The sequence below is a fragment of the Heptranchias perlo genome, chromosome 2 (genome assembly GCF_035084215.1).
Source record: "Heptranchias perlo isolate sHepPer1 chromosome 2, sHepPer1.hap1, whole genome shotgun sequence".
In the NCBI taxonomy this organism is placed as follows: domain Eukaryota; kingdom Metazoa; phylum Chordata; class Chondrichthyes; order Hexanchiformes; family Hexanchidae; genus Heptranchias; species Heptranchias perlo.
Genome location: NC_090326.1, coordinates 102,821,759 through 102,836,313, shown reverse-complemented (window position 1 = coordinate 102,836,313; position 14,555 = coordinate 102,821,759).

Genomic DNA, 14,555 nt, shown 5'->3' with positions numbered 1-14,555 from the left:
ATGCCACCAATCTTGGTGTCATCTGCAAACTTACTAACCATGCCTCCTAAATTCTCATCCAAATCATTAATATAAATAACAAATAACAGCGGACCCAGCACCGATCCCTGAGGCACACCGCTGGACACAGGCATCCAGTTTGAAAAACAACCCTCGACAACCACCCTCTGTCTTCTGTCGTCAAGCCAATTTTGTATCCAATTGGCTACCTCACCTTGGATCCCATGAGATTTAACCTTATGTAACAACCTACCATGCGGTACCTTGTCAAAGGCTTTGCTGAAGTCCATGTAGACCACGTCTTGATTAAAGTGGACTGGGAAAATAGATTAAAGGGTAAGGCGGTACATGAGCAGTGGTGTTCATTTAAGGAGTTATTTTACAACTTTCAAAAAATATATATTCCACTGAGGAAAAAAGGGTGTAAAAGAAATGACAGCCATCCATGGCTAAGTAAAGAAATTAAGGATAGTATCCGAATAAAAACAAGGACATATAAGGTAGCCAAACTTAGTGGGAGGATAGAAGATTGGGAAGTCTTCAAAAGACAGCAAAAAGTAACGAAAGCATTGATTAAGAAAGGGAAGATAGATTATGAAAATAAATTAGCAAAAAATATAAAAACAGAAAGCAAGAGTTTCTACAGTTATATAAAAAGAAAAAGGGTGGCTAAGGCAAACGTAGGTCCTTTAGAGGATGAGACCGGAAAATTAATGGTGGGAAACATGGAGATGGCAAAAATGCTGAACAAATATTTTGTTTCAGTCTTTGTGGTAGAGGACACTAAGAATATCCCAACACTGGACAAACAGGGGGCTCTAGTGGGGGAGGAGCTAAATACGATTAAAATCACTAAGGAATTGGTACTCAGTAAATTAATGGGACTCAAGGCGGATAAATCCCCTGGACCTGATGGCTTACATCCTCGGGTCTTGAGGGAAGTGACAGTAGGGATTGTGGATGCTTTGGTAATAATTTTCCAAAATTCTCTGGACTCGGCAAAGGTCCCGGCAGATTGGAAAACTGCCAATGTAACACCCTTATTTAAAAAGGGTAGTAGGCAGAAGGCTGGAAATTATAGACCAGTTAGCTTAACATCTGTGGTGGGTAAAATTTTGGAGTCTATTATTAAGGAGACAGTAGCAGAACATTTGGATAAACATAATTTAATAGGACAAAGTCAGCATGGCTTTATGAAGGGGAAGTCATGTCTGACAAATTTGCTTGAGTTCTTTGAGGACATAACGTACAGGGTGGATAAAGGGGAACCAGTGGACGTAGTGTATTTGGACTTCCAGAAGGCATTCGACAAGGTGCCACATAAAAGATTATTGCTCAAGATAAAGAATCACTGGATTGGGGGTAATATTCTGGCATGGGTGGAGGATTGGTTATCTAACAGGAAGCAGATAGTTGGGATAAATGGTACATTCTTGGACTGGCAACCTGTAGCCAGTGGTGTTCCGCAGGGGTCGGTGCTGGGTCCCCAACTCTTTACAATCTATATTAATGATTTGGAGGAGGGGACCGAGTGTAACATATCAAAGTTTGCAGATGATACAAAGATGGGAGGGAAAGTAGAGAGTGAGGAGGACATAAAAAACCTACAAGGGGATATAGACAGGCTGGGTGAGTGGGCGGAGATTTGGCAGATGCAATACAATATTGGAAAATGTGAGGTTATGCACTTTGGCAGGAAAAATCGGAGAGCAAGTTATTATCTTAATGGCGATAGACTGGAAAGTACTGCAGTACAAAGGGATCTGGGGGTCCTAGTGCAAGAAAATCAAAAAGTTAGTTTGCAGGTGCAGCAGGTGATCAAGAAGGCCAACGGAATGTTGGCTTTTATTGCTAGGGGGATAGAATATAAAAACAGGGAGGTATTGCTGCAGTTATATAAGGTATTGGTGAGACCGCACCTGGAATACTGCATACAGTTTTAGTCTCCATACTTAAGAAAAGACAGACTTGCTCTCGAGGCAGTAGAAAGAAGGTTCACTCGGTTAATTCCGGGGATGAGGGGGTGGACATATGAGGAGAGGTTGAGTAGATTGGGACTCTACTCATTGGAGTTCAGAAGAATGAGAGACGATCTTATTGAAACCATGAGGCGCTGTGGGCCATCAGCAGCAGCAGAATTGAATTCCAGCACAATCTGTAACCTCATGGCCCAGCATATTCCTCACTCCACCATTACCAACAAGCCAGGGGATCAACCCTGGTTCAATGAGGAGTGTAGAAGAGCATGCCAGGAGCAGCACCAGGCGTACCTAAAAATGAGGTGCTAACCTGGTGAAGCTACAACTCAGGACTACATGCATGCTAAACAGCGGAAGCAACATGCTATCGACAGAGCTATGCAATTCCACACCAACGGATCAGATCAAAGCTCTGCAGTCCTGCCACATCCAGTTGTGAATGATGGTGGACAATTAAACAACTAATGGGAGGAGGAGGCTTGATCGGGTGGATGCGGTAAGGATGTTCCCAAGGATGGGTGAAACTAGAACTAGGGGGCATAATCTTAGAATAAGGGGCTGCTCTTTCAAAACTGAGGTGAGGAGAAACTTCTTCACTCAGAGGGTAGTAGGTCTGTGGAATTTGCTGCCCCAGGAAGCTGTGGAAGCTACATCATTGAATAAATTTAAAACAGAAATAGACAGTTTCCTCGAAGTAAAGGGAATTAGGGGTTATGGGGAGCGGGCAGGAAATTGGACATGAATTTAGATTTGAGGTTAGGATCAGATCAGCCATGATCTTATTGAATGGCGGAGCAGGCTCGAGGGGCCGATTGGCCTACTCCTGCTCCTATTTCTTATGTTCTTATGTTTCCACATTGTCGGGTAGATGCCACTGTTGTAGCTGTACTGGAACAGCTTGGCTAGAGACGCGGCTAGTTCTGGAGCACAAGTCTTCAGCATTACAGCCGGGATGTTGTCGGGGTCCACTGCCTTTGCTGTATCCAGTGCACTATGCCATTTCTTGATATCACGTGGAGTGAATCGAATTGGCTGAAGACCGGCTTCTGTGATGGTGGGGATATCGGGAGGAGGCCGAGATGGATCATCCACTCGGCACTTCTGGCTGAAGGTGGTTGCAAACGCTTCAGTGTTGTCTTTTGCACTCACGTGCTGAACTCCGCCATCATTGAGGATGGGGATGTTTACAGAGCCTCCTCCTCCCATTAGTTGTTTAATTGTCCACCATCATTCACAACTGGATGTGGCAGGACTGCAGAGCTTTGATCTGATCCGTTGGTTGTGGAATCGCTTAGCTCTGTCTATAGCATGTTGCTTCCGCTGTTTAGCATGCATGTAGTCCTGAGTTGTAGCTTCACCAGGTTAGCACCTCATTTTTAGGTACGCCTGGTGCTGCTCCTGGCATGCTCTTCTACACTCCTCATTGAACCAGGGTTGATCCCCTGGCTTGTTGGTAATGGTGGAGTGAGGAATATGCCGGCCATGAGGTTACAGATTGTGCTGGAATTCAATTCTGCTGCTGCTGATGGCCCATAGCGTCTCATGGATGTCCAGTTTTGAGCTGCTTGATCTGTTCTGAACCTATCCCATTTAGCACGGTGATGGTGCCACTCAACACGTTGGATTGTGTCCTCGGTGCGAAGACGTGGTGCCCCTTGGTGCTTTTTAACTCCACCCAGACTGATTCTACATCTTGATTTTCTGAGCCAATATCCTTTCTCACTATTGCTCTGATTTTATCCTTTACTGACAACGTCACCCCACCTCATTTTCCTTTTTGCCTGTCCTTCCTAAATATCGAACCCCCTTGGATATTCAGCTCCCAGCCTTTGTCACCTTGCAGCCATGGCTCCGTAATCGCAATTATATCGTATCCGTTTACATCTCTTTGCGCTGTTAATTCGTCTACCTTATTACGAATGCTTCGTTTATTCAGATACAGTGCCTTTAGATTTGCATTTTTAACATTTTTAAGTTTTTGTGAAAGCTCTGGGCAGGCATTGGGCACTTGGAAATATATTACTGTTCCTTCATCGTCGCGGAGTCAAAATCCTGGAACTCCCTACCTAACAGCACTGTGGGAGAGCCTTCACCACACTGACTGCAGCAGTTCAAGAAGGCGGCTCACCATCACCTTCACAAGGGCAATTAGGGATGGGCAATAAATACTGGCCTTGCCAGTGACGCCCACATCCCATGAACGAATAATAAAAAACAAGTCATATTTGGGGGTATCCTGGTTCCTCTTGGCTTATGGTGAGAGGAGGAGGGGATGTGATGCTGCATTCTTTGTGTTTAGAGCCCAGGAAGCCATTGCTGGTGTCTGTGCCAGGCGCACAGTATGGAATAACTGAAAATAGGCACAAGAGCTTTAAGTAGGCACACAAGTTCCCTCGGTGTAGAGAGCAGCAACTCAGCTGATTTCCCAAGTGATGATCCCACTGCTTTTCCACTTTATTTCCTAAAAGCACAAGTGCTTTTGCACTTGGGAAATCCACTGGTTTCATTGCAGAATGAACCTGTATGTGCACTTAAAATTCCAACTCCTGCACTGCCGCACCTTCTCTCTGGGCCCTGGACTTGGATGCTGAGGCTGTTTGGGACATTTTGGGCGAGGCCAAAAAGTTGAGGAAGCATGTGCGATCCCATGCCCTAGTTACAATACAACCCTGAATTCTTCAGTATTTTCAATGCACTCAGTCATTCCCTACTTGTGGGTATCATACTTTTGTTATCTTTTATTACAGCTGGGCAATATCTGTAGTCTAGTCACTACAACCTAATGGTAGCCGTTTTCAGAGGCAGTAAGTGATGCTTTGGAGTGTGTTCACTCCAATACACTCTAATACACTTCAGTGGTTCTGTTATAGTTGTAAAGAAGAAGCCTAAGCGAGAGGTTCTCAGATGAGTTACTGAGCTTAAAGAATCTGTGACAGCTATAATATTACTTTTCAAAACTTGTGTTAGTTTGTTCTTACCTCGCCAAAACTTCATATTCCCAGTTATTTGTTTCTACAAAGCAAAATATTTATTTTTCTGCTTTTTTTGCCCATCGGCACAGGCACAATGGGCCGAATGGCCTCCCATGCTGTATCATATGATTCTATTTCCAATGGAGGATTTGTAGTATTTGCTCAAGGTGCAAGTATTTTAATTATTCTTCCTTTTTCCCTCCCCAAAACCTTCCTCTTTTGTCAAATATTTACATGATCATAACTGACCAACTGGTCTGTGCCAGTGTTTATGCTCAACACGAGCCTTCTCTTTCCTTTCCTATTCTTTCTCTGCCACTAACAAAATGTACACTACTCAGAGGAGACTTACCAGGAATTTACTTGGAGCTGCTCCCACTCCACTGCCATTATTTTGCCAGAAGTGTAGCAGAAATCCTGTTTAGTTCAGTTGTACTTATAGCACATTTAGAATTTGATTGTATTTCATGTAGAAAATTGCAGATCAGTTTAGTTTAGTCAGATGCACTCCAAAATAATTGGTTTCATTGTTGATTTAATGAGTTGTGCTATTCTGTGACTATGTTTAATCCAATGTGATAAATGTCACAAAATCAGAATTACTGCCAAAATAACCATTTTGATGTAAGTGGTAATTGTGAGTTAACATTGCCAGACAGAATAATTCCAGCCATTGTCTTTGACCTTTTTGCAACTAACACAATCTTGACACTGTTCAGAACCAACAACACCAGAAAAGACATAGAATGACATAGGATATGATTGTATTTCATGTAGAAAATTGCAGATCAGTTTAGTTTAGTCAGTTGACACTGACACTGGGCTCGTGTGGAGCATAAATGCCAGCATAGACCAGTTGAGCCGAATGGCCTGTTCCTGTTTTGAAGACTTGATGTCAGGATATATCCCAGTGATATAGATAGAGGCCCACAGCTTAGATTTTCTGAAGATTTACTGCCTGCTTTTGAGCAGTTTCTGGGTGGGTGATATTGGGAAATGAGGGAGGGAGCCATTTCTATCAACTACCTACTACCTGGCCTTTCTATCGCTTCTGCATATTTCCTGACTATCAACATTACTTAGGAGGCAAAGGGGAGGGTGTTCAAAAATGAAAGAACCACCTCTTTGTAATGCAGTTGATCAAAGCGTGATCAATTGCACTGGGCAATGCTGGAGTTTTGAAATAAATTAAAATACCATATTTTCTCTTCAGCTGGCATCGCCAGCCACTTTATGCTGCAGCAAATGGCGCAGTGAATTCCTTCCCCTCCACCTGAGGATAAGCTGGTGGCACCAGAAATGCCACCAAATATCTGCCACAAATATTGAAGTGACCATGACCCTAGAAGATTGACCAAGGTCAGGGTGTAGGGTGAAGGGCAATCGCAAAGGCTACATTATTGCAATTTATGCCACCGTTTATCTATTTTCCACCATTGTATTAGTATCTTTATCTCGCCTTGTCTGGAATACCACTTTGTTATTTAGACCTACAGATATTGGGAATTAGCCGCAAAAGGATGGAAGATTTTTTGAATACCAACGAGGAAGTATATTTTACCTCGTGTTCACATCGGCCTTTACAATCAACTTGGGAACGATAAGCAGTGAAGTCTCATATGGAAAGACAATGGGTTTCATTTTTTTTAAAAGGTTGGCATTTTGCCCATGTAGTTGGATATACACTGTGCTTTCCACACATCTTTTTATTGCTCTTACTCTAATTTTTGTAGAAGTCCAAATGCGTCTGAACTTTAAGGCAAAGTACAGATTAGTGATGCAGATGGCTTATGAGCATGCAATTAATGTGTTTTCCAAAATGTTGCCAACTATAGGAAAAGGCAAATAAAACACATTCTGCAGACCTGGGCATTGGACCACTGGGAAAGACAGAAAAATGTTTGACTCTTATTAAAAATTGTTTTGTTTTAAACATGTTTTTTATTTCAACTGCACAGTCATTGCTTTGCCGGATTAAATTAAGACTCTAGTAAAGACAAGGCACCTTGCAATTCCAGTCAAGGGCAGGCGTAAATGGAGCAGATCTCTGAAAAGCAGTCCCGTATCAAGTTCTTAATGAACTCTAGCACAAGTGACATCCTGATCCTGTACTACATCTCACTGGTGGGTAGTCACTTGGTCATGTCTGAGCATTCACAGCCACTCACTTCCTGATGCAGAAACATGGTCCAGGACAAACAAACTGTCTACACAAAGTCACAATCCAAATTCAAAGATTTATTAGTGGAAGATTGTTTGTTGTGCTCTCAGTGCCTCTTACCCTGGTGCTTCACCTTTGTGGCTACGTATGGAGAGTGCATCTTGCTGCTTATTCCACTGCTCCTTCTAGACCTACCCTTATAGGAGAAGGCTGGATGCGGGATGTGCATGTGAGCTTCCTGGGATGGGGGTGGTTCCGTAGTTCCTTTTGTAACGGCAGGTGCCACATCTACCACTGTGGTTGCTATCTAGCCTTCCCACTTTCTGGCTTTACACGTGTCATTTGAATGAAAAGACAGTTCTCCCAGCTGTGTCAATTCCTGCCATGCCCCTACTGCTGGGCAGGTCCTAACATCTGCATTCCCAGAAGATATTAAGTCCTTTAATTCCTTCTAACAGTCTCTGGGATAATAGTTTCTTGTTTCAGGTAAAATGTTTCACTTGAATTATGTAAGCCAACCACTCACATAGCACTTCAGTCTGATGGGCTCTGAAAAGTTCAATAAGAACTAAGGAAGAGAAAGATCTATTTGTTTTACATTCTTAATTCCTTTCAAGATAGGATTGTCAATCAGTCCTGACCAAAGCAACAATGATATTTTGACATATGGCAAATGCAAAAATTCTCTTAATAGTTCAGAGGTCGTGGTCCATATCGGTACCAATGACATAGGTAGAAAAAGGGATGAGGTCCTGCAGGCAGATTTTTAAGGAGTTGGGAAAGAGATTAAGAAGCAGGACCTCAAAGGTAGTAATCTCCGGGTTACTCCCGGTGCCACGCGCTAGTGAGTATAGAAATAGGAGGATAGAGCAGATGAATGCGTGGCTGGAGAGGTGGTGTAGGAGGGAGGGCTTTAGATTCCTGGGTTATTGTGACCAGTTCTGGGGAAGGTGGGACCTGTACAAGCCAGACGGGTTGTACCTCAACGGAGCTGGGACCAATGTCCTCGTGGGGAGGTTCACTAGTGCTGTGGGGGAGGGTTTAAACTAATTTGGCAGGGGGATGGGTACCAGGATGTAGCAGTGGAAAGGAGAAACAAGGGGCACAAAGGATCAGAGGAGAAAGATAGCACTAACGCAAGTATTAGTACAGTATTAGGTGGGATCAGACTAAGAGAGAGCACAAGAAAGTCTAAGACTGGTTTGCAGTGCATGTGTGTAAACGCACGAAGCGTGGTAAACAAGGTTGGTCAGCTGCAGGCAGAAATAGCCACAGATGTGGCGATAACGGAGACCTGGCTCAAAAAAGGGCAGGATTGGGTACAAAATATTCCTGGATACAAGGTGTTCAGAAAAGATAGGGAAGGAAAGAAAGGAGGGGGGGGTGGCAATATTGATTAAGGAGAATATTGCAGTACTGGAGAGATCAAGGACAGAATCTATTTGGTTAGAGTTACGAAATAAAAGAGGTGCCATTACACTACTGGGTGTATTCTATAGGCTACCAACTAATGGGAAGGATGTAGAGGAGCAAATTTGCAGGGAAATTACAGAGAGGTGCAAAAGCTATAGAATAGTGATAACTGGGGACTTCAACTTTCCTAATATAGATTGGAATAAAAATAATAATATAAGGGGCACAGAGGGGGAGGAATTTTTGAACTGTGTTCAGGGTAACTTTCTTAACCAGTACGTTTCTGGCCCAACGAGGAAGGATGCATTGCTGGACTTGGTTCTAGGGAATGAGGCGGGCCAAATGGAGCATGTGTCAAGGGGGGAGCATTTAGGGAGCAGCAATCATATTATCATAAGGTTAAGAATAGCTATGGAAAAGGACACGGACCTTAAACTAAAAATACTTAATTGGAGGAGGGCCAATTTCAATGGGTTGAGAGCAGATCTGGCCCAGGTAAATTGGAATCAAAGATTGGTAAGCAAAATTGAACAAAATTAAAGAGGAGATGGTTCGGGTACAGTCTAGGTACATTCCCATGAGGCAGAAAGGTAGGGCAACTAAAGCCAGAGCTCCCTGGATGACAAAAGAGATGGTGAGTAAGATGAAACGGAAAAAAGGGGCGTAGGACAGATGTCAGGTTGATAACACAAGTGAGAACCAGACAGAATATAGAAAGTTCAGAGGGGAAGTGAAAAAGGAAATGAGGGGCAAAGAGAAAGTATGAGAATAGACTGGCGGCCAACATAAAAGGGAATCCAAAAGTCTTCTACAGGCATGTAAACAGTAAACGGGTAGTAAAAGGAGGAGTAGGGCCAATTAGGGACCATAAAGGAGATCTGCTCATGGAGGTGCAGGGCATGGCTGAGGTACTAAATGAGTACTTTGCATCTGTCTTTACCAAGTAAGAAGGTACTGCCAGAGTCTCGGTAAAGGAAGATATAGTTGAGATACTGGATGGACTAAAAATTGATAAAGAAGAGGTACTTGAAAGGCTAGCTGTACTTAAAGTAGATAAGTCATCCGGTCCGGATGGAATGCATCCTAGGTTGCTGAGAGAAGTAAGGTTGGAAATTGCGGAGGTACTGGCCATAATCTTCCGAACATCCATAGATATAGGGGTGGAGCCAGAGGACTGGAGAATTGCAAATTTTACGCCCTTGTTCAAAAAAGGGTGTAAGGATAAACCCAGCAACTATAGGCCAGTCAGTTTAACCTCAGTGATGGGGAAACTTTTAGAAACGATAATCCGGGACAGAATTAACAGTCACTTGGACGAGTGTGGATTGATTAGGGAAAGCCAGCACAAATTTGTTAAAGGCCAATCATGTTTAACTAACCTGAGAGAGTTTTTTGATGAGGTAACAGAGAGGGTGGATGAGGGCAATGCTGTTGATGTGGTGTATATGGACTTTCAAAAGGCAGTTGATAAAGTGGCGCATGGTAGACTTATCATTAAGATTGCGACCCATGGAATAAAGGGGGCAGTAGCAACACGGATACAGAATTGGCTAAGTGACGGGAAACAGAGAGTAGTGATGAGCAGTTGTTTTTCAGACTGGAGGGAGGTGTACAGTGGTGTTCCCCAGGGGTCAGTGCTGGGACCACTGCTTTTCTTGATATAAATGACTTGGACTTGGGTGTATAGGGCACAATTTCAAAATTTGCAGATGACACAAAACTTGGAAGGGTAGTAAACAGTGAGGAGGATAGTGATAGACTTCAAGAGGATATAGACAGGCTGGTGGCATGGGCAGACACGTGACAGATGAAATTTAACGTAGAAAAATGCGAAGCGATGCATTTCGTCAGAAGAATGAGGAGAGGCAATATAAACTAGAGGGCACAGCACAACTCTAAAAGGGTTACAGGAACAGAGAGATCTGGGGGTATATGTGCACAAATTGTTGAAGGTGGCAGGGCAGGTTGAGAAAGCAGTTAAATAAGCATACAGGATCCTGGGCTTTAAAAATAGAGGCATAGAGTACAAAAGTATGGCAGTCATGATGAACCTTTATAAAATACTGGTTTGGCCACAACTGGAATATTGTGTCCAGTTTTGGGCACCACACTTTAGGAAAGCTGTGAAGGCCTTCGAGAGGGTGCAGAAGAGTTTTACTAGAATGATTCCTGGGATGAGGGACTTTAGTTATGTGGATAGACTGGAGAAGCTGGGGTTGTTCTCCTTGGAACAGAGATGGTGATGAGGAGATTTGATAGAGGTATTCAAAATTATGAAGGGTCTAGACTGAGTAGATAGAGAGAAATTGTTCCCATTGGCGGAAGGGTCAAGAACCAGAGGACATAGATTTAAGGTGATTGGCAAAAGAGCCAAAGGTGACATGAGGAAAAACTTTTTTACGCAGTGAGTGGTTAGGATCTGGAATGCACTGCCCAAGTGGGTGGGAGGCAGATTCAATCATGGCCTTCAAAAGGGAACTGGATAAGTACTTGAAAGGCAAAAATCTGCAGGACTACGGGGAAAGGGTGTGGAGGGGGTGAGTGGGACTAGCTGGATTGCTTTTGCATAGAGCCAGCGTGGACTTGATGGGCTGAATGACCTCATTCCATGCTGTAACCTTTCTATGATTCTGTGATTCTCAGATTAAACTACAATATCACAAAGAAGATCCTGTGCAAATGCACAGTATCTGCAATCCCAGCTGTCTTAACAGTTCAGTGTCTGCTGCCAAAAATTGTGACACCTGCTGACAAACCTACTGTGGCTCACAATAAACTCAACTACATAAGCCAGTTCACACCCAAAAGGTTACATGATGCTAAGGCAAACAAAGCATCTCTGAGCAGGCATTTTAGAACAACTCTTGCCAATCCACATGCTCTAACACTCATATAGCACTTCCATTATCAACCATGTTCTTTCTCTGTCACGCTTGGGTGTCTGGCAAACTCAATTATGCACAGGGCCATCCCTGAAAACACTCCTGTACCCCTAAATATGCACAGCTTTCTTTTAAGTACCGATGCAAACCTAAGGACTAAATTCCAGTATTTGTTAATTGCTATTGAACAACAATCTAAAATAACTTGTTTCAAAAAAGCCTCCAGACAAATTTGTTAACTGTCACATCCTTCCGAATGAGCGTCTCTGGGCTGATGCTGGAGTAAGTGAGAGTAGTAGCGGAGCTTGTGATGGAGTAGCAGCAGTTGAGGATCGGGACATGCCAGCAGATTCCAATCTGGAAGTGCCTGGATGGTCATTGGAGTGGACGATCTGTTCCTATGATGTGAAACACAGATGAGCTCACACTGACATTCTACCTTGAAGAAATAGAGGCCAGGTGTTAAAACATTGCAATACTTTGAGAAAACAAATGAAGCTGCCATTACCTATGATGAGCATTTCCCAGCTTTTACCACCCTTCTTTTGCCATCTCCCCTCCAAGCTCACCATCTTCCACAGCCTCTCCTGTCTGTCTGTCTACAATTTCCAGCATCTCCTGCTCATGTGGACGGAGTTGTATTTCTCTGGCACTGGTTATTGGCTACCTTTTCCTTTGAAGGGAGAGAAGTGAATGTTCAAGGCAAGGCTTGGACACTTTCCCTCATGCATTGCATGCATTCCCTGATGATGAGGTGGAAGTGCACTGTCCCTTTAAATGAAGTGTTCTTGAAGACTAGCAGAAGCCGTTGTGACAGGCAGTTTGAGTTGCCAGAGTAGTTTAGAGTGAAGATGGTACTTGAGTGTTTTCAGAGGTGTCTCTGTGCATAATTTGTCAGATTCCCAAGCACTGATAGATAAAGAGTACGGTAGGTAATGTAGGGTGTTTTGGGGTTGTTCTCATCCTATTGATCGGTGCAGATATCTGGTCCCTGGTCTAGCCAAGGAACACTTTTATACCTCATGGATCGGGGGGTTCAGGAAAACGGGACTTATGCTAACGCACCCGGTGATGGATCACGTAGCCGAATAGCACAGAGAACACACAAACTCGGTGTTTGAATTGAATTGGAATGTTGGTTTTATTATACCGTCAACACAAAGAAAATAATGATAAAAACGGTCCTACACAGTACATTGAGTTACACACACCCACTACAGTACTTTGTCCCGCTAAACTAAGAGGTTGGTGGGGACCCTGGAGATACCTATCACACACACACACGTATGGTCAAGGCTCACCAATCCTTTGCACTTGCAGGTCTGGCTGACTGGTTCTCTCACGTAGGATTTGTTGGTTTCGCTGGAAGCTGCTCTCCTCCCTGGAGAGTTCGGGTAAAAAGAAAGAAGAGCGGGAACTAAGAGGAAGAGAGAGAGAGAGAGAGAACGAGAGAGAGAGCTGGAAAAGAGATAAGCAGCAAGGACCAGAGACAGCAAAAGCAAGAGAGCAAAACAAGAGAGCAGAAAAAGAGCAAAAGCAAGAGAGAGAGCGGTTTTGAGCTTTCACTTATATAATCCTCTCTTACAATGGTCTTCGTCACTTAAATGAGGCACTTCCATGCTTGTTTAAACAGTTCTTACAAAGTCCTTGATGGCTTTTGATGGTCTCTCATCATGTTGCAATTGCTTCTCTCGATGGGCCATTGTTCATTCCGATTTGTTGAGCACTTGCCACACAAGGCTTCCTTTTCATCCCACGTCCTAGGTGTTGATCGGTTTTGCTTTAAAACAAAGACATGGCCCCACCATGTCTGGAGCAGTTGCCTCTCTCAATGGCCGACAGACTCTCGAATTAGTGGTGAGTGTTGACCACCTGCTGTAGGTTTTGCATTAAAACAGAGTCATGTCTGAAGCAGTAATTCTCCCACATTCCACTGTGTGTGTTGATTCGTCTGGTGACCTCTCACCTATCCTATCATCTTAGGATTTTGGTCAATGGCCAAAGTTTGACATCCTCAGGGAAAAGGTGGAATTCCCAGAATTCTTACAGGCTGTATGAGTGGTACAGGATGTGGAAAGGCAAGAGTTCCTTGACACATCTTGGCCACCCTTGAGAGACTATTGAACCTCTTCCTACACTGTGTGTCAGATCTTGAGGTAGTCAAGGTTGTACTGACAGCTTCTGCTACCTCCCACCATATAGCTGCCTTCTTATGAGGCTTCCCGCTCCCTGTGCCCAAGATTCTGTCTCTTCTGGCCCTGGCTTCAGCCAGCAACACCTCTACAGATGCGGCTGAAAATCTGAGAGCCCTTCCTGGTGTTGACCACTCCCCCACCCAGGGGCTGCTGTTCCTTGAGACATCTGATACACTGCTTCTAGAGAATGATTGACTCTCCTTAACTGGCGGTAGCCATTTAAAGACTATAGCAGTACTGTATTTCCCTCCTCAGTGGCAATAAATCAATCAGGAGCAGTATACGCTTCAAACCCATCCTGCATTGCAAATAAAGGCCCTGGGAGTAAACTTCAATGGGTTAGTGGTGGATTCCTGTGGGTGGACTACATTCCTGATCCGCTGCTAATCTGCAAATGGCAGGAGAATCTAACCCCTAGTGTCAAGGTCTGAATTCTGAATAAAGACGGGAAAAACTTAGGTTTTTCAGCCTGGAAAGAAGGCTTCTGAGCGGTGATCATATAACTGTGCATAAGATAGTTAAATTGAGGGTAGATCTGGAATATTATTTTAAAGTAAATTGAGAAAGTAGGACAAGGGGATGCAGGTTCAAACTAGTTAAAGACAAATTTAGAACTGATATCAGGAAATTCTTCACACAAAGAGTGATCAAGGTATGGGATGGCCTTCCAGAAACTAAATTCCTGGAATATTTTAAGAAGCAGTTTTTTTTTATTCGTTCATGGGGTGTGGGCGTCGCTGGAGAGGCTGGCATTTATTGCCCATCCCTAATTGCCCTTGAGAAGGTGGTGGTGAGCCGTCTTCTTGAACCGCTGCAATCCGTGTGGTGAAGGTTCTCCCACAGTGCTGTTAGGAAGGGAGTTCCAGGATTTTGACCCAGCGACGATGAAGGAACGACAATATATTTCCAAGTCGGGATGGTGTGTGACTTGGAGGGGAACGTGCAGGTGGTGT